At 40.5% G+C, this 21,872-nt stretch overlaps 1 long non-coding RNA gene across 1 annotated transcript in view; it reads right to left on the bottom strand.

Moving 5' to 3' along the window:
* LOC110387906 overlaps window positions 1-20,247 on the bottom strand; it is a 39,573-nt gene extending 19,326 nt beyond the window's left edge. The window contains exons 1-7 of the long non-coding RNA XR_002432743.1: window positions 20,163-20,247; window positions 16,730-16,915; window positions 15,024-15,168; window positions 11,316-11,466; window positions 7,274-7,363; window positions 4,621-6,636; window positions 1,599-2,227 (exon numbers count right to left, since the gene is read on the bottom strand). This is a non-coding gene — a long non-coding RNA (uncharacterized LOC110387906). The remainder of the gene's footprint in view (window positions 1-1,598; window positions 2,228-4,620; window positions 6,637-7,273; window positions 7,364-11,315; window positions 11,467-15,023; window positions 15,169-16,729; window positions 16,916-20,162) is intronic.

Raw genomic sequence — 21,872 nt, 5'->3', positions numbered from 1 at the left:
TGAGGAGGGCTGGGACTCGTTAGCATCTGTGAGGGTTTCTTTCAGACACAATCACAGTCTGAAATCTGAAGTCCATAAAAACCTTTCAGTCACTCTGGATTTGGCTTTAAGAGAGAAGAACAGGTTTTGGCATTGAGTTTGACTGAACATACTGGAGTAACTGAGCCACTGAACTGGTGACAGTGCCACAATGGAAAGAAAAAGGAAGCAGAGCTGAAGAAACTTCTGAGAAGTGTAAAAACCAGTTAACTGGACAGGAATTGAAAAAGTCATCAAGCATTACGGGAAGAGGCTGGTTCCTAAAGGTATGTCCCATGCAGCCTTTCTGTTTATAAAGTACATATCAGCACTCCAGTCATCAGACCTGGACATTTGGGGTTGGAACTAGATGGTCTCTGAGTCCCTTCCAACCCAAGCCATTCTATGATTCAAGTCATTCTAGAAGGATTAAGCTGCTGGACAGGAGAAAACATATTCCTTATCAATGTCTGTAAATGAAAGACGTCGTGGAGTTAAGAAATTGCACATCTTTGTTACATAACAACACAACTAAAAACTAAAAATGTTTTACTTCATGTGACCATCTACTGAATTTCAACAAGCCTAATTTCATGTTCAAAATCACTAGCCTTCGCCTGCTCTCAGATAGAGAAGAGGGAAATCAGCACTCTCTTTTTCATGTTTCAGAACAAAAGCACGAGCTTTGAAGTGCTGCCTTTGTGAAAGAAACAGTTGTGGCCTGCTAAAACAAGCTTGCGGTACTGAAAAGGTTAACTAATTTGGTTTCCCTGATAAGTTTATCTATGATCAGAACTGAGTCATACAGAAAATACTCCTACAAGATTTGACCTTTTACTTGTATCCCACACTGAGATAATATTATACTTAAAATGGATATCAATAAGAACTTTGTTTTAAAAACTATATTTAAAATAAATGACTTTTAAATAACAGAAACTGTTTTCAATTAGCCCTGTTAAAGGAAATCAACTAGAAAGTTATGTATGCTGTTTTATTTTCTTTATATAAATTATACCCAGGAGTCCTATGATAGCAGCACTATACAAACTATGCACTACCTTTATATTTATTTCTTATCAAAATAAACTTAACAAATTAGATTTGTTTTTACAGCACTTTATATCCAATAATGACAATGTTGTATTGGTCCCAGGATAAAAACAATGAAAGTAGCAGCTGAATGGTATTTTTATTAAGAGTTAACAAAAATGTCCTGTGCAAACACAGTGTATAAAGAAAATTAATTCCATAATTCCTTATGATGAAGGCGTCCTTCTCTTTTTTCTTTTTTTTCTCACAATATCAATCTCATTTGGAAAGATCATTTTAAGGGGAAAACTTTAAGTTTTAGCATGACTTGCTCAGCAAAATGATATAGCTGAACTTAAACATTGCTGACTGCTACGGTTTAATATTAGGACCTGGCAAATGTTTTGATAACTTAATACTTTTTAAAAGGAAACTTGTTTGTTACTGAAGATTTTGGGAGCTCAGAAGAAATATAATCTAAAAAAATAACAGAGTTAAAGATCCAAAGAGAGGTTTCTTCTTTTTCCCATTTTTTCCATTTCCTCTACCTTGAGCTGGTTCCTCCATGTGAGCACATTTAGAGGCCTTTTACTGGTGGCAGATTCAAACATCTCTGAGATATTCACCGTACAAACTCAGCAAGAGTCCACGTCTTCTTCCAGCAGTGGAAAAATGGCAGGGCTAATAGTCTGGGGTTTGTTACTAAAAATGAGTCCTTACACAAAAAAAAAAAAAAAAAAAAAAAAATTAACATTGTTTAGAACATGTGGTTTGCTGCTATTAAGTTAACAGTGGAAAATCTCATTACTTTTAATTTTATTTTGTGGTGGGATTGTTTTGTAGACTGAGGCAGATTTTCACTTAAGCAGAGCCTCTACTCCTACCTTGCAGCAATCTACTCTGCAAGCAGCTCTTTGCACAGCTCACCTGGATGTTTCAGGTCAAAGTGCTGAATTAAAAAAAGAAAATAGATTTTTTCCCCACGTATGCCTCTCATGTGCCATCCTCTCCAGCTCTTGCTCTGACAGAGGAGTGTTCCAATGAAGATCATGGGCTGAGGGTGTTTTCCAAGCAGTGCTAAGAACATTTCTGCTCCTACCATCTGATACTGCTGAAAGCTCCAAAGGGGATAACTAGGAATCAGACAGATCCTGATGTCACCTCTATGCAGGAAGCCCTGTGGAGAAACAAGGTGTAACATGGGTGGATGGAACAGGGGTTCTGGAGCTCAAAGTGGCCAGAGTAGAAAAGAGAGGATTGTAAAGGTTTCTGCATCAGATTTCTTGCCAAAGTTTGGAAGCCTCTCATCTGACTTCTGACTTTGGATTGAGGCTACAATGATTTACAGGATTAGAGGACCAAATGTGCAATTTGAGGTGAAAATATTGCCAAGGCAGAAGCCTTGCTCATAGCTTAAAAGCTTCTATATACATACATATATATATCCTACTTACTGTGACTCAAATCTGAAACTCTTATGGTTTAAAATACCAAGTGAGAGATTCAGGGTCGCATAATATTAGCATCCCATCAACAGCCCAGTGGCTTTCCCTGTAACATATGCTAGCACATGACAAAGCTCGCTTTTGTGCAGGGGTGAGCCACTATATTGTAAATTCCACTTGCAATACAATCCTCATTGTAACTCAGCCTGTATATTTTCAAATATCCCTAAATTTTCAAGTTCAGCCATTCCCCTGTCACTCAGCACTTTTCTAGGTCCTGGTTTGTCATGAGAATTGACATCTGCTTCCTGAATAAATAAAATATATGCATGTAAGATCACTGATGATCAGATACTGTATTTCTTTTGAACATCTCTCTAGCCCTTACTTCTTAACAAAGCTGCCAGAGGCTGAGTTCTACATTGAGACGCTGACTCACCCAGCCCCACTGCTGCCAAGGCCTCACTTTTCCATCAGTGGTCATTTTCGGAGCTCAGGAGGTCAGTCTCTCAATATCTTTTTGGAAATGGGGGAAGGAAATGGATCAGCTGCACAGTGAATACACGTCTTATGGGGAGTGGCTGAGGGAACTGGGATTGTTCAGTCCGGAGAAGAGGAGGCTCAGGGGAGACTTTATCGTTCTCTAAAACTGCCTCAAAGGAAGTTGTAGTGAGGTGGGGGTTGGCCTCTGCTCCCAGGAAACAGTGATAGGATGAGAGGGAATGGTCTCAAGTTGCAGGGGAGATTCAGGTTGGATATTAGGAAAAACTTCTTCCCAGAAAGGGTGGTAAAGTATTGGAACGGGCTGCCCAGGGAGGCACCATCCCTGGAGGTGTTCAAGAACTGTGTAGATGTGGCACGGAGGGACAGGGTTAGTGGGCATGATGAGGATGGGTTGGTGGTTGGACTAGATGGTCTTATAGGTCTTTTTCAACCTTAATTGGTGATTCTGTGATTCCATGAAGGGAGGAATCCTGACTAGTCTGAACTCCCAAACACTCAGCAATGCTCTGCTAGAAGCATCACTGTATGGGCACAACTGCACTATGATTTTAGAAAAAGCTAAAGCAAAGCAGAGGGCTGCTCATTGCTTCATTTTGAATAAGAGTGCCTGGGGAGTAGGCATCTGATATTTGCAGTGGCATGAGCACCTGCAGTTTGTAGGCTAGTGAGGAAGAGCAGCAGATGTTCAGCATCTCTGCAAAATCAGGCCTTGAACTGAACACACAAGAATTCATGGATGACCTCCCAGAGGTGTAGTGAGTGGCTCCTGCCATTTCGGGACTGGATGCCATTTAGAGCATTATCAGAGATTTAGGAAATGAGTTTAGAGCATGATATGAAAACATATGGATCACCGCCTTAGAGATGAACAGAAGTTAAATGCAACCAGGTTGAGACACAGAAACTTTCATCTCTTGACAGATGTCCAAAGTACCAGCTGAGACTGAGAGCAAGCGCTGAGACCTTGCTGACGGTGTGATGCTTTGGAGCTGCACTACCCATAGTGAAACCAGCTCAATTTTGACATTTACCACATGTGCAATTGAAAAGTGCAAAATGGGGATTATTTTGAGAGCTAAGTGAAACTAGCTTGTTCAGTCTGTAGAGCCCTTGGGTTCACTTTCTTACGTTTTGCTTTGTACAAGTTCTATACACCAAGAGTTTTGCTTTGAGTTTTAGGTTCAAACAAAGCAAAACTGATTGCAAACCACTGTATTTTGACTTTTCAGATTGAAATTAGGCCTCACACAGAAATTTTCAAAAGCCAAAGTGCAGAGCGCTGGAGCCTGGGTTTCAGCCCAGTCCTTTTCAAGCTGTCAGCCTGAGGGTCAGAGCCAAGCTTTCCTTTCACGTACTGATGCTGAGAGCTGCCTTCTCTGTGCGGTCCCACATCTACACAAAACTCCCTAAAACCACCCAATTTTGCAGTTTCTTCCAGGAATAATAGGTGAAGCCATCCCAGTGTTGTCAGATTTAACTAACGTTAAATAGTGCCAAGTTAATAATTGTTACACTCTACAGATTTGTTTCTAGCTAAGTCCACTAAAATTATTACAAAAACGCAGAAATCCCGAGCTACAGTTAGCACTATTTTCTGCTAGAACGAAAGCCGCATGCTTACCTTTATTATAACAGACACGTCTTGCCAAAAGCAGTAGGGCAGAGTGTCCAGAAACACCCTCCTGAAGAAAGCTTTGAAGAAACACCTACTTAAACATACTTTCAGCCTTTATTTTATCCACTTTGCACATTTATTTTCTTAGCAGCCCTCGAGCCCAATGGTTAACACGTTGGATTATCGTTCTTACTGGCCACAGAAAATCATTTCTGTCTCATTTACAACAGCGCTTATTATCATACTTCCATGCTCATCATTTAACTTTCCACTATATTAATAACCTGGGCCCATTTTAGCCAGCAAGCAACCTAAACCTTCTGACTTTGACAGAAACCTTGTGTGCTTATTTCTCTTTCTAACCATCAAAGAAGGTCACTGAGCTACTCTAGGTATCAGCATTTTTCCTGTGTGATTCACTCACGCCAAGCAAACCCTCTAGACCAACATTTCTTCCGTTTCTCAATTTGTACTTAACCAATAGGATCAACAGGTCCCCTTCTCCGTGGGTGGTGATAATGTCAGTACACCACTGCCCAAATAACCTTTCTCTATAGGGAAATGCTAACATTTAATTCTTTAAATTTAAACCACATGTATTTTGGTCTCATAACCGTACTCTGCATTAACTGCCTTTTGTTATTAATTTGTATCACTAAAAACCTTAATGAAACTGGTTATTTAAATTGGAAATGTTAAGTGCAGTAGACATCTAAAATTCGGGTATGAGCTATAATACATCAAAATATTTAAATAGTAACTAAATATTTTACCTAACCATTGTAAACACATTTGCAGAATTAATAATGACACAGCCCTGCGTATGTTCAATGTAAAGCCACGTCTCCAAAGAGCTGTTCTCTTCAGCCCTTTGCAGGGAACATAAGCAACAGCCCAAGAAGCTTTTGAATGGTTTCTATCGGTTACCTTCATCTTACCCAGAAACAAGAAGTGCCATTTAAGTGCTGTACATGTGAGACCTCCACTAAGGAGAACAAATTACGTGTGGGTTGGCCACATGCTATTTTCCTCCCTGTGCTCTCTGGAAGAGGCACTGCCACTGTATACATTCCTCACAAACATTGCCGTGGGGTGACCACGAACACACAGCTGCCATTTGGGACCAGGACTCGGGGACTCTTATGCAAACAACAGGAAAGCTAAATTGTTCCTCAGCAAAATGTAACACGACTGCAAATAGCTAAAAAAAAAAAATGAATAGTCAAATTAGCTCTTAAGAATTTGGGGGAAGGAGGGTAAATTTTTTAAGTGTTTTTGGTTATCACTAGAAATTGAACAATTTCTTTAATATTTACACATATGATCTAGATAATGTTTGCATCGGTCTGTGTTTACAGTCATTATTTTAATCATATGTTTCATGTCCCAGCATAAAGATGAGCTATTTATAAAACCTTAAATTGCAGATCACAGAATTTAGACACCACCATTATTTCTTGAATTGCCTTTTTCAAAACATGCACTACCTCCCAGGTGCAAATTTACACCATCTTTTTTGCTTTTTAAATAGGAATTCTGTCACTTATTCCACGAACCAAACATTTCACTACCCAGAACCACTTGGGAGTCTTCCTCTGGACTAAAATCACTGAAAGGCTCATCTTTCCCCATTCAGTCTTGGGGAGCTCAACACAGCTAGTAAATTATATAAAAAGCAGCAGTTATTGGAGGTGGCTGCAATAACAAGAGGTATCCTTGGGGCTTGGTCGCAGATTTCAGGGTACTTAGGTTGCAGCTCTCCATGGCTTCCTATAATTCTTTCCCATCTCACAATCTTTCAGTCATATCATTCCCCATCCGTAAAATACTATCACACACCCTGGTATTTGGTAAAAATGTTCAGAATACCACTGCTCCCTTCTAAAGAGACAAACCAGTCCCTGTTCTCTGTAGGAGTCCTCCTGCTCCTTCCTCCTCCTCAGACTCCTGGCACGAGTGATGCAAGAAGAGTGTTTGTTTCTCCCGTCACGCAACCACTGCTGCTGTGCCTGGGGGTTCATCCTGGAAAAGATTGATACAGACTCATTTTTTTTTTTAAAGAATAAACAAGAACAATTTTTCTGCTTCATTTGCAAATTATAGAATTAATATTTACACGATTAAATCCGATTTCCTGATTGCTTTGTGAGTCACCCTACATCGTGCCTTTTTCTGTAACAATTTGACTTCTTAAACTTCTGCAATAATAATCCGAATTCCTGTTGATCATAATGCTAATGACCGACAAAAAACAGTTCATGGGAAAGTTTTATCTGCCTATACAATCCTCATTGATGCCTGTAGTGAATTTCACTCACAGTTTGCTACCCTCCCACAACTTTAGCTTCATTATAAGTTATAGATTTTACACTCATGCAGTATATCGTTTTTATACATTATATTCTAGAAGAACTTTTCAGTAACACTCGGTCCAGCATTGTACAATTCCTATATAACCACACCAACTAATATATTCAAGGTTTTTAACTTCCCTCCTATTCAGCAGACCATCAAAAATGAACCTGATTAACATAGCTTTGTTATTACTGCGTGTATTTCTCTAATTCTCTGTAGCTGAGTGCCTGGTACCTGAAGTTACCACTTTCTGCACCGAAATAAGCTTGCTGCATCATGCCCCAAACTGAGGAATTACGCTTACCTTTGCCAGGCTCCCAACACTGTTGAACCTTAGACCACTGTGCTCTTGCTGGGAAGCCCTATTTTCTCAGCCAGAGCCTGGATGCATTATCTGCAAGGGAAAGATGGAGTGTTCAGTGCCCCAAGCCTTGAACCTCACAGCTGTCTTCTTGTGCATTCCTGCAGCATCAGCAGCTCCCCACCCGCGCACAGGTTCAGCTCAGCCACCTTAATTCAAAACAGACTCTTGATGGCATCCTGTTAAACACAATAACCTACTACTTGCTAGATACAGAATGACTTTCCTGCCCCTACTCCTTGTTAAACTTGGATAAAACACCTTGGGTGGAATTACTTTCACAGCTGTGCCACCTTTAAGTTTGTAAAGCCTTTGTAAAGGTGTATTGTTTTTTTATGGTGTTTTTCTACAGCACTATCAAAGGCAGAAGTTCAGATGCCTACAGGAAGGTACCCAATGCCCTCTGGAGCAGCCCAGAGTATCTGCAGCACCTGCAGTGGGCTGAGAATATGGGACCTACAGGAGATCTGCACCATTGAACTGTCAAAGAGAGGACAGCTGGGATTCCCCAGGGGCTCCAAAGTGACACAGGAGGGCCACGCTTAGGCACATGCATTTCTTCCAAAATGAATACATAAAGTATAAAATAAAGGAAAAAATAACTAAACAAAAATTAATATGATCACTTAACTAAAAGCTTGAAAAAAACACTCCAAAGATATAATTTTGCTTTGATATGCAGACTAAATCCCATACCTTCCCGTATAAAAGCCAGTTGTAGATAATTGCTGCATGTCATCTAGGTCCCATAAAAATGAAGTGCATAATGGAATAGCTAAATTCACAGCACTTCGATAATTTTTTACTCCGTATTTTAGAAGACTGCTACATTTTTAAAGTTAAATACTAAAAATGACAATTGCTTTGAACTATTCTAGAGTGAAGCTTTTAATTCTAAGTTCACATGCTATTTTTTCTCATTCAGCAATGGAGTGTTTTATACGGTTTACAAGAAAAGCGCTGCAACATTCGTATTTAAATAACTTACTGAAAAAGATATGGATGCCTATAGCACAATTATTTTACATCACCTCACTGCAATTCCAAATCTTGAAAACATAAAATTAATTCACATCTTAATGCATTCCTCACAGCCAAGCCTTGGAGACCGTTCTCATCTTTCCCCTGGATAAATTTCTTCCAGTACCTAAAGGGAGCCTGCAGGAAAGCTGGGGAGAGAGGGACTCTTTATCAGAGAGTGTAGTGATAGGACAAAGGATAATGCCTTTAAAGTAAAAGAGGAGAGATTTGGATTAGAGACTGGGAAGAAATTCTTCACGATGAGAGCGGTGAGGCCCAGGCACAGCTGCACAGAGAAGCTGTGGGTGCCCCATCCCTGGAGGCTCTCAAGGCCAGTTGGACAGGGCCCTGGGCAGCCTGAGCTGCTGGGTGGCACTGCCCATGGCAGGGGTTGGAACTGGACTGGCTTTAAGGTTCCTTCCAACCCAAGCCATTCTGTGATTCTTAGAAATTTAGGCTGAAAGACGGAAGACTATTTATAATCATCAGAATTGTAATGGATTGGAACAAACCGCCAGTAGAATATAAGGTGGGCAATACACCTCCTGCATGGATTTTACAGCAAGTTTGGTTTTAACAGCCAGAAGACCAGACTTAGTAGACCAGGTGTCCTCAAGCAATAAACCAGTGGGGTCTTGATTCTTCATAATTCTGGCACAGCTTTCTCAGTGTGGTTATCAGAAATCAAAATTATGCTCTTTATATTAAAGGAAGCTGCATCTAATAGCCAGATGAACACTTAAGGGATGACATAACTATTATAACAGACATTAAAATGATTGCGTGATTCTTTTCCGCTCAAGTTTTATTTATAAGTAGAAAGTGAAACTCTACTTTTCTTTACTTCGGACTCAATCCAAAGCAATTCCGCTCATCTCAGTTGATTCAATGAGTTTACTTCAAGCTTATGTCAAAGTAAATGAGATCTGATTTCATCACCTTATTGTGTATGTCCTTTGGGGGAACTAAAGCCCAAAGCCCATCATAAAAACTGACGATTATCACTATCTGATAGACTTCATGGGAGGGGAGTTCACACTGGTGAAGGTGACACACACAACTGCAAAAGGCAAGTGACAGCGTTAACCAGGCATTGGTTTGCTACAAGCATCCTCTGCCCTCTGTTCGTTATATGGCAGGGTTACACAGTGCAAAGATTCTGAGAAAACATTCTGACAGTCTGCGCTTCAACGCAGACCAGCCAACTTTGTCTTGGTTTTTATTTGGAGTAACGTATCCCTCAAAAGCTGTGCTTTAAAGCAAACTTTTTTTTTTTTCCTGTCACAGCCAAATTCCCCAGTTCTGGGATTCACAATATTTTCCTTTTTCCAGAATGACACCTGCTGGTGGGAGAAGAATGGATGAATTACAGATATTCTGTGGGTTCAATAGCAGCTAATCTAACCATACTCTCTGAGCGTGCTCATCACCTGTGCCCAGTAAACAGTTGATAATAAAAATCTGGAAATGTAAAGGTACTATAAGGAGCATGTTGTAGAAGCAACGTAGTTTTCAAATCTGATTTAAATCACTTATTAAATCACTAAGATACCAGCTACCAAAGCAATGCTTCAGTGGTGTTTCAGTGTCATATCGTACTACTATTTTGGGAAGCCCACAGCATGGATATGTCAAATTGAGGTGAAAGCCTGAACTAAATCCTTCCTACCCTATGCAAAAAGCTGCTGTGCTGCCTCAAACCTTTCAGCGTGAGTAAAACCAGCTGCTAACACTATTATTGGTGCTTAACACTCCAAAAGATTAGCATCTCAAAGAGAAGCATTATGCACATGTCCCTCAACCGGTATACGAGGACACAGCTAGGAGAGACAGAAAGCGAGCTGTACCTTTGCCAAAACGGTGACAAATGTTCCTCAATATGCCAGGCAGCACTAGGATCTTTAATAGGCTTCCGTACCCGCAGCACCTCTGTTGTCTGGGGCTGCTGGGGAAGACTCCAGCTATAACGGAGCCAGACTTGAGCTTTCCATGCTTTCAGCACATTTACAGCAATATTCCCAAAAGTGATTTCGTGCTGGGGACATCCTCACTGGGGATGCATAATTTTATTTCCTTTTTCTGAAATGCTAACTACCCAAAGTCCCTTGTAAAGGCAAGCTAAAGCAGAGGCGCCCAGGACCCTCATGAAAACCTTAAAATTGGATTCTGAAAAATCTAGAAATCTGAATTATTGAAGCTATTCAGGGATAGTTGGGGACAGTAACTTGTGGTCATTTACTAAATGTACTTTGAGACCTGTAAGTTTTGAGCATGACTTATGAAGAAATATTTTTGGAAAAATGTCCAACTATAAAGAAAACAGTATCAGAAATTCAATTCAGAATTAGAATTCAATGAATTCTTTTGAATTATTTACAAGGCAAATATAGCATCATAGAATCATAGTATCACAGAATCAGGTTTGGGTTGGAAGGAACCTTTAAGATCATCTAGTTCCAACCACCTACTACATGCAGGGACACCTTTCTCTAGACCAGGTTGCTCAAAGCCCCATCCAGCCTGGCCTTGAATGCGTCCAGGGAGGGGGCATCCACAACCTCTCTGGGCAACATGTTCTGATGTCTCACCATCTTCACAGTCAAGAATTTCTTCCTAATATCTAGTCTAAATCTACCCTCTTTCAGTTTAAACCCATTTCCCCACGTCCTAACATGCCCTTACAAAAAGTCCCTCCCCAGCTTTCCTGTAGGCCCCCTTCAGGTACTGGAAGGCCACTATAAGGTCTCCTTGGAGCCTTCTCTCCTCCAGGCTGAAGAGCCCCAGCTCTCTCAGCCTATCCTCGTGGTGGAGGTGCTCCAGTCCTCTGATCACCTTTGAAGTCCTCCTCTGGACCCTTTCCAACATCTTGATGTCCTTGTTGTGCTGGGGACCCCAGAACTGGACACACATTCAAGTGTGATCCTCTCAAGTAAATTATTAATATATGGATAATGCTATGGCATACCTCATTGCAATACCAGAAGGCAAACTTCTGTGCTGATTAGAGAATTAGAATGCAACTTAGGAGCCTTGGCTTGGATTCCTGGATTTGTCACTGGCCTCCTGTATAGCTCTGAGCAGACAGCTTCACCTCCCTGATCCTCCAGTTCTCCCATCTGTGAAAAGACAATAACATTTTTATGTTTTATGATTTAAGATGATAGTTTTGTGACAGAGTTCCAAAGATTGCTTTTATTTTGGAAAATGCAAGCACATGAAAAAAGGGATATATTGCTGTAAACTCACTGGATAATGGGAGACACATGAGGCTGTTTGTTTCAATAGATAGTTCAGATATAGTTTCTTCAGAGGTATTCCTTGTAAAATTCATCATGTCCAGCCAATGGTTGCACATACTTCTGGTTTTAGAGTCCTTGTTTGCCAAAGAAAACGAAGGGCATGCATGTTATAGAAACAGCCCAGAATTTAAATAAGCCTCTGCACAAGGATGAGAGCTTTGAATTTGGTCAAATTTTCCTGCTCTCTCAGCTCTGCTTATTGAACTCACATTGCATGGAATAACCTCAGCGTTGGGACTACTTTCACATCCTGTTCTTCTTACTCCACCTAGGACATTCTGAACTTCCAGCATCAGTGGTCATCAAGTTACCAAGTACTTGTCCCACAAAGATGAATGCTAAGTAACTGGACATCACTTACCTAACACTGACCTGAACAGCAGTGCCTCTGCACAGAGGAAGTAAGAATGATCCGGAGCACTGCATATACATATTTGTATACATACAATACATATTTGTATTTCTCTTTTTTATTGCTCTTTTTCCCGTTCTACACCACTTTCTTTCATTTGGGTTCTTTGCCATTTTACAACCCTACCCTAAACACCAAAATGAAAGTTACTGATTCTCCATCTAAAAACACATACTTCCAGCAGAAACATTGTATATTTTAAACTCTGGTAAGAGCAAAACAGAGGTAATCCACAGTGCGTGGGCAGTCTGAACCTACACAGGACCACTAAACACTGCACACTGTGCAGGATGTAATGGCAGTTCATGGAGGAAAAAATACGTAACAACCTCACCCAAACTAGCTGCAGGTAAAATCAATTAGAGAATTGCAGCTTCACTTCTCCTCTCCACTTCCTCCCTTTCTGCTTCACTACTTCTCTCCCTTCTTCTCAGAGAAAAAGAAATATCGAATACCTTGCTGTACCACAGCAAATTCCTCACTGACACCCAGCAAGGTTAGATTTACAAGATGCCCTTTTTTCCTCAAATCAAAGTCCAAGATTTGCAGATCATTTTCATATTTTTTCCAAAATTAATTATTTTAATACTTTTTTCTATTTACTATAGACTATATTTATATTTTATAGTGTATATATATATTTTTTTTTTTCCTCCAAGATCTGTTTTAAAGACTTGCGCCCTTGATCTTTGCACCCAGATTAACAAACCCACTCTTGCCCCAGTGACTCTCTCTTCCCTTCTTATATAGAGAAACAGTGTTCTTGTCACATGGTTCTTTTCCCACTTATAAGACATGCCAGCATGTGGTTTCATACACCTATTTTGTCTGAATTCTGGAATAACAGCTGCCCACTCCCCTGACTTGAGTACCCTGACTTTGACCTATTTCTTCATCACTTTAGCCCAGAGGTCCAACACAGATTGCATTTCATCTTGTCCCTGCCTTCACTGCAGAGGAGCCTTTCTCTCTCCTTCAGTCTTTCCTAGATTAAGAAGTTTTTGCTATTTCCTTCAGAGTCCTTCCATTGGTTCTAACTTCATCCCTACATATTCTGCCCTCTGACTCAACAATTTCTCTGTCAATTCCTCTTTTTCTTCTGTCTTTACACTACCTGCAGACCTATTTTAACTGATGATTACCCATTAAATAAAGTGCCCTTACAATTTTTTCCATTGTTTGGGATACAAGTTCTAGATAGTTTTTACACCTGAGGGAAAAAAAAAATTAAAAAATAACCTCTACACCTCCTTTACATTTCAGCTTCTTGGTTCCTCGATGGAGATGACTTCAACAATTAATTCATGTAGCTTATCAAAATTTTTATCTTCAAAATCAGGAACCCTAACTACAGTCCTGCTTCTATTTAGTCCTATATTTAATGCAAATGCAATAGACTTGTGAGTATTTGTTTCAAAGTTTCTTATATGCTAATTTTTCTTTAACAGCTATGGCCTTCACCAAAACTAAGCCTAAAATAGGATCAGTTGAGAAGTCATGTTGTGAAGACCTACTGTATTTATAGGTACGTGGGCCCTACCTTGAGAAGTAAGGCCCTACTTCTGCATGTCTTTCACTAGGGATACATCTAGGAAGTATAAATCTCCCCAGAATATGTCATTTCCAGTTGTATTTATTCATCTAATTATACTATAGAGATTTCTATTCGCATCTAGATGATAAGGATGGAACGAGAGCTGCATCAGCTATGCAGAATGATCCCTATTTGTTCTAACTAATGTTTCTCTGAGGAATTTTAACACAGACAAATTTTGTGTTCGGACAGCAACAAACAGGTTCGGTTTTTTTTTTTTTTTTCTGAGGGACAATTTGTGACAAACTGTTTTTTTTTTAGAAAGCCAGTAAATGAAATTTTCAGTTCACTCCCAAAGCACGTGCGTCACTAGACAGCACAAAACCTAGGGCTGCCAGATTCCTAGCTGCCCTAACACTGATGTACCTCAAAAAAGCAGCTGCCCAGCAGTGAGTAAGCCTCAGAGCTGGATGTCCAAAAGGGGCAACATCTGGGAGGATCTGGGAGGCTTGGGAGGAGCACCATATAGGTCTGAGCCTCTGCCAGCCTGGGAGGAGGGAGCTGGAGAGCTGCAAGCCTGCTGCACAGATATGAAGGGAGCTGGCTGTGCTGAGGTAGAGTGGTAAACAGAAATTATTCCTTTCTAATGGTGGTGTAGATTTTACCCGCTCTAAAGGTGAGCTCACCCACTGTTACGTCCCATTGCACCCTTCGTCAGAGCATCCCAGAGGTTGGCCCAGCAGAGACCCGACTGCCCCCCACTGCTCCCTTGGGGTTTCACTGCCACACCTTGGAACACCAAAGTGGCCCTTTCCAGTCCTTTCCCATTGGGAATGTTTTGACACGCTCTTCTCTACAGCGCAATAGCATTTCCAGTTACCACTAAAATATGTAAAACTTTCACAAGCATTAAAAAAGTGAAGCAAGAGCAGCATTTCAGCCACCAAATGAGTAATACCTCCGAAGAAGACTTAACAAAAAGTTTGTGGGAATTTTTGTCTAGCTTTATTTACTGCTACAAATTGCTTACCAGATCGAGCCTGTTCAGACTGCTGTGCTTGTTATGCCAGCAGAAAAACAGCTTTAACTCTGCAAGTCCTTTTTTCTCGCAGTGTACTTTCACTCACTTTCACTAACACGATACGAAAACGATGCCTTGGGATTACAATTGCGTGATGGAAACTTTTTACTGCACTTCAGTGAACCTTAAGGGAAAACACGTACATATATACTGTGGATATTATGTGGATTTCCAGGAACCCTGTCAAAATTATCTCATGAAACAACATAAAAAAAAGACAACTAGGAAGAAAACAGCTTCATTAACTTCTTCCATTACTCACACCATAGGGTAGATGTAAGATCAAAACCAAAAGCATCATTTTCAAAAGCTTTTTGAAAATGTGGCTGGATTTCCTACCCTATTACCTCTGAGAGCAATGCAGACAGTGAGTAGTCCATGATCTTCTGAGGATCAAAACACCACCCAGAGCAGCAATGTAATTCAGGAGTAGGTCCAAAACGCTGAATTGTTTAATCCACGAACAAACCACATTGTACTTTGCTTATTCATCTGCAAAAAAAAATAGGGTATGATGAAACAGAAAACTCTCTTTGTGGTTTTTTGTATATCATCCTTGCCACTTTCATAATCAGAGGACATAGGCTACCATTAAAGTCAATTGCAAAGTTCTCATTGACTTCAGTAGATGTAAACCAGGCATTAATATTATACTTTTCAGTTTTCTTGAGGTTTAAACACCCCATAAAATAAATTTACAGATGAACTAGTAAATGTACACTTACAAAGAAACCTCCTAAGGAGTCCCTGAAGCCATATTTTTAAATGCTGCTATTCATTTGGTTTATATCGACCAGATTAAGGGACTGTCAAACACGGGTGCACAGATCAAGAGCAGCAATAAGAAATGCTGAAAATACACTCCAGAAATCTAATCTCAAAAATATCATTTGACGTACTTGACAAAACGGACTTAGAAGAGGGTTTCATTTTATGTGACATGTTTCACAAGCTCAGAAAACCCTATCTATTTATTTATCTGTCTATCCATTTCACTGATTTGTAAATGAAAACATGCACAGTATACGCAGCAATTTTTTTTTCCAGGAACCCTTTCAAAACCACTCACATAAAAATACAAGAAAAGCTAATTGAGAAAGAGAGTCTAACCGATGAGAAGTCAGAAACACTACCATCCGGAGCTGACGTTTTCTTCTACAGAACTATGTGCCCATTGGGCATAATTTTTGATCTCACAGACTTTCCACATGTAAAACTCCAATTGACTTCAGTGCAAATGAATGAACTGCAGGATCTAATTAAGCCTGATGAGGTTTGAAAAACAATCTCATACACTGCCTGAACATTTCCATGAATTTCAAAGATTTTCAAAATACATTGCCTAGCTCATTGCCAAAGAAGCATTTGCAAATATTTAGAAGGATAATGCGTAAATATAAATATAAGGCAAACATTTGATGATAAGCAGATATAAGGAGCTAACAATTACCTGAACTGGCTTGATGAAGGCTTTATTAATGGAACATCATACATGACATTACCAAACAAAGAGTGGTGATTGATGGATGACATTTGCATAATAATCTTGCTCCAGACACTAGTGGCACAAGCAGAAAGGCTCTTTTGACAATTAAAAACCATATGGGAAATGTTTGCCCGTTACCGCACAGAAGCATGGTAGGAGAGGCAGGGATACTGTCCAGCTCTCCAAGGTAGATTTCAACCACCTTAACTAGAAGACCTTATTTTCTTTTTCTACCATGTCCTGATTCATTCAGGAAAAGCCTTGCTACATGTGAGCTTCTCTGCATGTGAGCTAGAGTTCTGCAGTTGCCATCCACCAGTTCCGCTCAGTGGTTCATCTCCAAAGCAGATCCGTGCTAGATGTATGGCCAAAACCATATGAGAAAAGACACAGTGTAATCACAAAACTTGAGTCAGTATTACAACGCAAACACATGTTGGAAGCAAAATGAGGCTGCAGAGATCATTCTTATATTCTTAATTTTAGGAAACTGATCCTGGTAAATTGAATGTTGTCTTAATGTGGTCTTCTTCATATACCCGCTGTTACAAAACTAATGAACCTCACCTGGAGTACTGTGTTCAGATATGGAGTCCTCATTACAGGAGAGTCATGGATCTGTTGGAGTGCATCCAGAGGAGGGCCACAAAAATTATCCAACCGATGGAACATTTCTCCTATGAGGACAAGCTGAGAGAGCTGGGGCTGGAGAAGAGACGGCTGTGGGGAGACCTGAGTGCAGCCTTTCAGTATCTAAAGAGGGGTTGTAAGAAAGAAGGGGACAGGCTCTTTATTAGGGTCTGTTGTGACAGGACAAGGAGAAATAGCTTCAAACTAAAAGAGGAGAGATTTAGATTGGATATAAGGAAGGTGTTTTTTACAATAATGGTGTTAAGGCACTGGCACACGTTGCCCAGAGAGGTGGTGGATGCCCCATCCCTGGAGACACCCAAGGTCAGGCTGGATGGGGCTCTGAGCACCTGATCGAGCTGTACATGTCCCTGTTCATTGCAGGGCAATTGGACCAAATGGTCTTTAAGGGTCTCTTCCAAATCAAACAATTCTATGATTCCAAGATTATTTCCACTATGTGGCACCACATCCACAGAGGCCCATCAACTGGGATGGTGCCCTCAGGCCCACACAGACTAACAGAGAGACTGATGGCAAAGAGTCACAGAATGGTGGGCTAATTGAGGTTGGGAAGGACCTTAGAAGGCCATGTGGTCCACACCCCACTCACAACAGGCCTAATGTCAACATTAGGTTCGGCCTCTCAGGACCTTCTTGGCCACTCTCTACATCCATTCAGGCAAGCGGCAAAGAAATCACGCCAGAGGCTGGCCAACAAATGATAAAATTTGGGAGCCCCAAATTTCCTTTAAGGGCAGCAGGGACAGGGATAGGCTGCAGCTCCAAGTAAAGGCCAGGGGCAACACCAGAGGGGTCACTTCCAGCCTGGCCTCTGGTGCACCCAGCCTGTGAACGCTCAGCCATTCTATGAGGACGATGTATGGAAAGTCTGAGCATGGGAAGGAGCTGTGTGAGGCAGAAAAGATGAAATCTCTGGAAATATTTGCTGTTAGGTCTTAGTAAATCTCTATGGAATATTTGGTAACTGTGTTTTTTTCCACGTCTTGAAACAGTTGACCAAATTTGAAAAGCTTTGTGGGGATGGCAAAAGACATATGCCTGATCCAAAGGAAGAGAAAGATCTGCCTTTGCTCTGAAACCTCTTAAAACTCAGGGGTTGGATTTTTTTATATATTTTTTTTTTCTTAAGTTGAATAACAACATAATTTTTTACCAGCCTTCTTATAAGAAGTTCAATCATGTTGCGTTATGCTTAAAAAAAAATCCTAGAGAATGACATCCTATATAAATATGTTTGTCCAAATACGAGTTTGGCTAAGTACTAAATTACTGAGAAAAGAATCTTATAGCAGAAAATATTAGGAAAACGTCCTCGTGGGCAGAGCTGCCCATCCTGCTTGCAGTATTATTTGTTAAGCACTTTGGAATCTGTAGACATGAACAGAACCATGTAACTGAAGCTGCTGGTCTGCATTGCCCCACTCCCTCTTTCTGCTGCAGTAACTTACTGTTAATTATTGTTATGAACCACAGCTGGCTGGTGGGAGCACCAGGCAAGCATGCTTTCCTCTGGAACTAAACTCCGGGAAAAGAAAATATTCTGAATATGCATTGCATCAGGATTAAAGACAAATTCTAAAGTTTGCTTCCAGAGAAAATGCTGGTGCATTCAAAGCCTATTAAGGTACAGCGGAGGGAGTGCCAAAGGACAAGAGCACTCCACAAATACAGCTGCAATTCCATGAAGTCAGAGCAAGCAGCACCACAAGAGGAAGTAAGTAAGGGATGCAGTATAACAGCCCACAAAACACAAACAGATCTTGCTGTTAAACTATTTGGACCACGTGTCCCCAAAACTGATGATATTAAACATATCAGAAATACAGCCCCTGTCTTCAGCGCAGGTTTTAATTGTGGATTTTATCTGACAGCTCTAAATCCTAATTTTTAAAATGTTTTCTCTACTGTCATTATTATTAAGGTATTTCTTTCTAGGCTTCCAGTATGGGACATAACTAACTGGCAAGGAATCATGGGTGAAATATCCATCCTGTCACACTGAGCAGAAAGCTTGCTACTGATTTCAAAGACCTGAGATTTTAACTCGCAGGAAATCAGGGTAAGTGGGAAATAATACACATTTCATCCAATTAAAAAGTGAAGCTCATGCATTTTCAGGTTCTCAGGCCACAGACATTTCCTTTTTCTGTCAGAAAAATACAGTTGGGAGGATATGTAATGTAAAGTACAAAAAAAGTGCTGTAACACAGAGAGGGCCAAGGGGGCCAAGGCTGTAAATTCCTTCCATCGACATGGTAATCTGTATTTGTAAAAGGCCGATATTGAGCAGGCAGAGAAAACAGAAATGCATAACCACATCACATTGTTCCACTGCCAGAAACATTCATACTAATTTCCACCATCAAACGCACAGTATGATTACTTAAAGGTTTTTTTTTAACCAATCCTCCTTATAAAAACAAAATGCTCAAGATGGTGTAACTTCACATTTTCATATTCTGTAACATGAATATACATCAAACTGGCAACAATCCTTACCTTGTGTACAAGCCTCCTTCAGGGTCATTAACATGGAATCAACTCCTTGCAGTAAGTAAACACTATTTTTTACTTGGTTTTTATGTTAAAAATTCAAAATTAATCTTGCAAGTCATGCTGAACCAGGAAAACAGGGTTTACAAAGCAAGCACTGTAGTCTGATATCTTTTATTAGGCCAACTTAGAGTTCAAAAATATGCAAACCTCCTTGGCCACACACAAGTTCATGTATGCAGAACTCCAGGCTGGACCCATAAAATGGATTAAACTACTTGCTTTGTCACTCCATATATATATATATACACACACACATATATATATACACAGTATATATATGTACATATACAGTACATAATGCACTTGCATATACATTTGCAAGGCTTCAGAATAAACTGTACGTTGACACAGTTTAAAAGAGCAACTCTGAAGGACTTCTGTTGGTCGGCATGTAACCATGCTATGGATCAGTGGGTTTCATAAAGAAAACGTAGCAGCGCACACAACAAATCCTGCTTCTGATTGCTAATGAGTTGTAATTTCTATGCAAAAACTCATGACTCTCACTAACAGTACTACAACTGCTAATTATTATTAGCAGTTCTTTGCTTTTAATGGTAATAAGGAGAATAGCTGGCAATATAGTAATATAATATACGAGGTATAATAATGTAATTCACACCGAGTTTTGTAGAAAGAACAATAAAAAAACTAAACACAACTATAACACTTCAGAGTGTTCTATGCAAGTAAAACGCACTGTAAATGGATTTGTCTCTCCTGCACAAGAATTCAAGTGTTTGTAACGTTGCTATGTGTCCACAGCAAGGTATGTGCATAACCTGCTCACCTCTGCTTTTTCTCCCACAAGCATGTAAAGAGATCACTGCCCAGCTCTTCAGCAGCCCTCAGTCCAGAGGATGAGTCATCTGCCTGCAGAACAGAAGGGCACTGGTGGGAGCTCTATTCCAAAGAGCACGCAAAGAATTACAGGAACGAAAGGAGTTGCTCTTTTTTCTTCAAGTTCTGGTGACTATGAAACTCCTTACTACTGTTTCATTAGGAGTGCAGTCATGCCAGTAAATGCTAGCTTTGTTAGGACAAAAACTGAAGAAACAGTGCCCTTCTGCAGTGTCAAACCTCTGTGCCACCACCATCAGCACTGCTTCCTAAGCGTGAGTATCAGCAGTTGCGTGGCATCTCTGCATCCCTCATCTGCTGGAACTCAGCCAGCATGTGCTGTGGCAGCACCTTCTGTTCTAGTTGTGTATGCCTTGATAAGAGCTGGGGGATCTAATCTCCTTACATCAAAGGTGGCTCTGATGCAGGCTGCTAACTCATTTTGAGTGCATTTGAGGCCACGGCTAAGTATTTTAAGACTCATTCCTGTACAATAAAGGCTGTTTGTGACCAAAGAGTATCACAGATTTGCTGAAGAGCTTTGTCTACCTCAAGTAATACATTAATGGTCTCCTAACATTCAAGGATGACCAACATTTTGATCCTCTTACCAGTGAACTGGGTCTTGGGAAAAAAACTATTGGTAAGTGGATATACTGATTCATAGGAAACCTGAAACCACCTTTAGAGTACATTTAAGATGTTGCCTCAGAGTCACCCTATCCACCTGAAAATAATATGGAGGATTAGACATAAAAGCTAAGACTTTATTTATCCGTGAGCTGAGGTAATGGCTACTAAAAATGTGGATTTCATTGACAGATGACTTAGTGAACGTGATGACAGCAGCTCAAACGTGGCTCCATTAAAGATAAAAGTAACATGCTTAAATCTCATGAGAAGGGATTTTTTCTTATTGGTAGAATATGTATGTCAAGACCTTTAGAAACCCAAGAACCACATAATGAGAAAATAACGAAGAATCAGCACTCGTAAGTGTCTGACTGAAGTTCCCACTAAATGGGCTTTGATAGATCATTTTTCTCCTGGTAACAAAGACACCAGAAGGATTGTCTGGATTGTAGCTCTTACGGCAACCTATGATGAAAAACACTTCCTGTAGCCAAGTAGAAATCCACAGAGAGGACTTTCTCCCTAGAAACAGCCATACATTTTTGCACTTCTAGAGTGAATCCAGTCCAGAGGTATCACCTGAGAACATCAGCACCATCAGAGGCAGAAGGAGATGCCAATACAATATTGGACAAAAATATTGAGACGTTGTGTTCCTTGAAGAAGACAGTTTAACCAGTGACTGGAAAGATACTGAAGACCTAAAACCAAAAATGAGTTACGCTTTTGCTAGTGAGAGCTCAGCCTCCACTGTTGCAGAGCCAGCTGTACACACGGGCTCAGCCTGCCCAGCTCTTTGCAGCCTTTCCTTGTGCAGCTGGCACCAGTGAGGGTGACTGAAAGGCGAGCTGAGAGCTGCCCCCCTTCCTCTGTGTGATTCAGTGACAGCTGACTACTGCTACTGTACAGGTCTCCTGGAAACACTGATCTTGGTGACAGTGGTGGCCTTTTTTGGCTCCCGGTATCAGCCCTCCCATTAACAGGACACTAAAGGTGAAATCTGTTTAGTCACTGGAGAGACACAGGC

This window comes from Numida meleagris, chromosome 1 (genome assembly GCF_002078875.1).
Source record: "Numida meleagris isolate 19003 breed g44 Domestic line chromosome 1, NumMel1.0, whole genome shotgun sequence".
NCBI classification, from domain to species: Eukaryota; Metazoa; Chordata; class Aves; order Galliformes; family Numididae; genus Numida; species Numida meleagris.
Note: the sequence above shows the minus strand (reverse complement) of the source record. Positions and strands in the feature narration are given on the sequence as shown.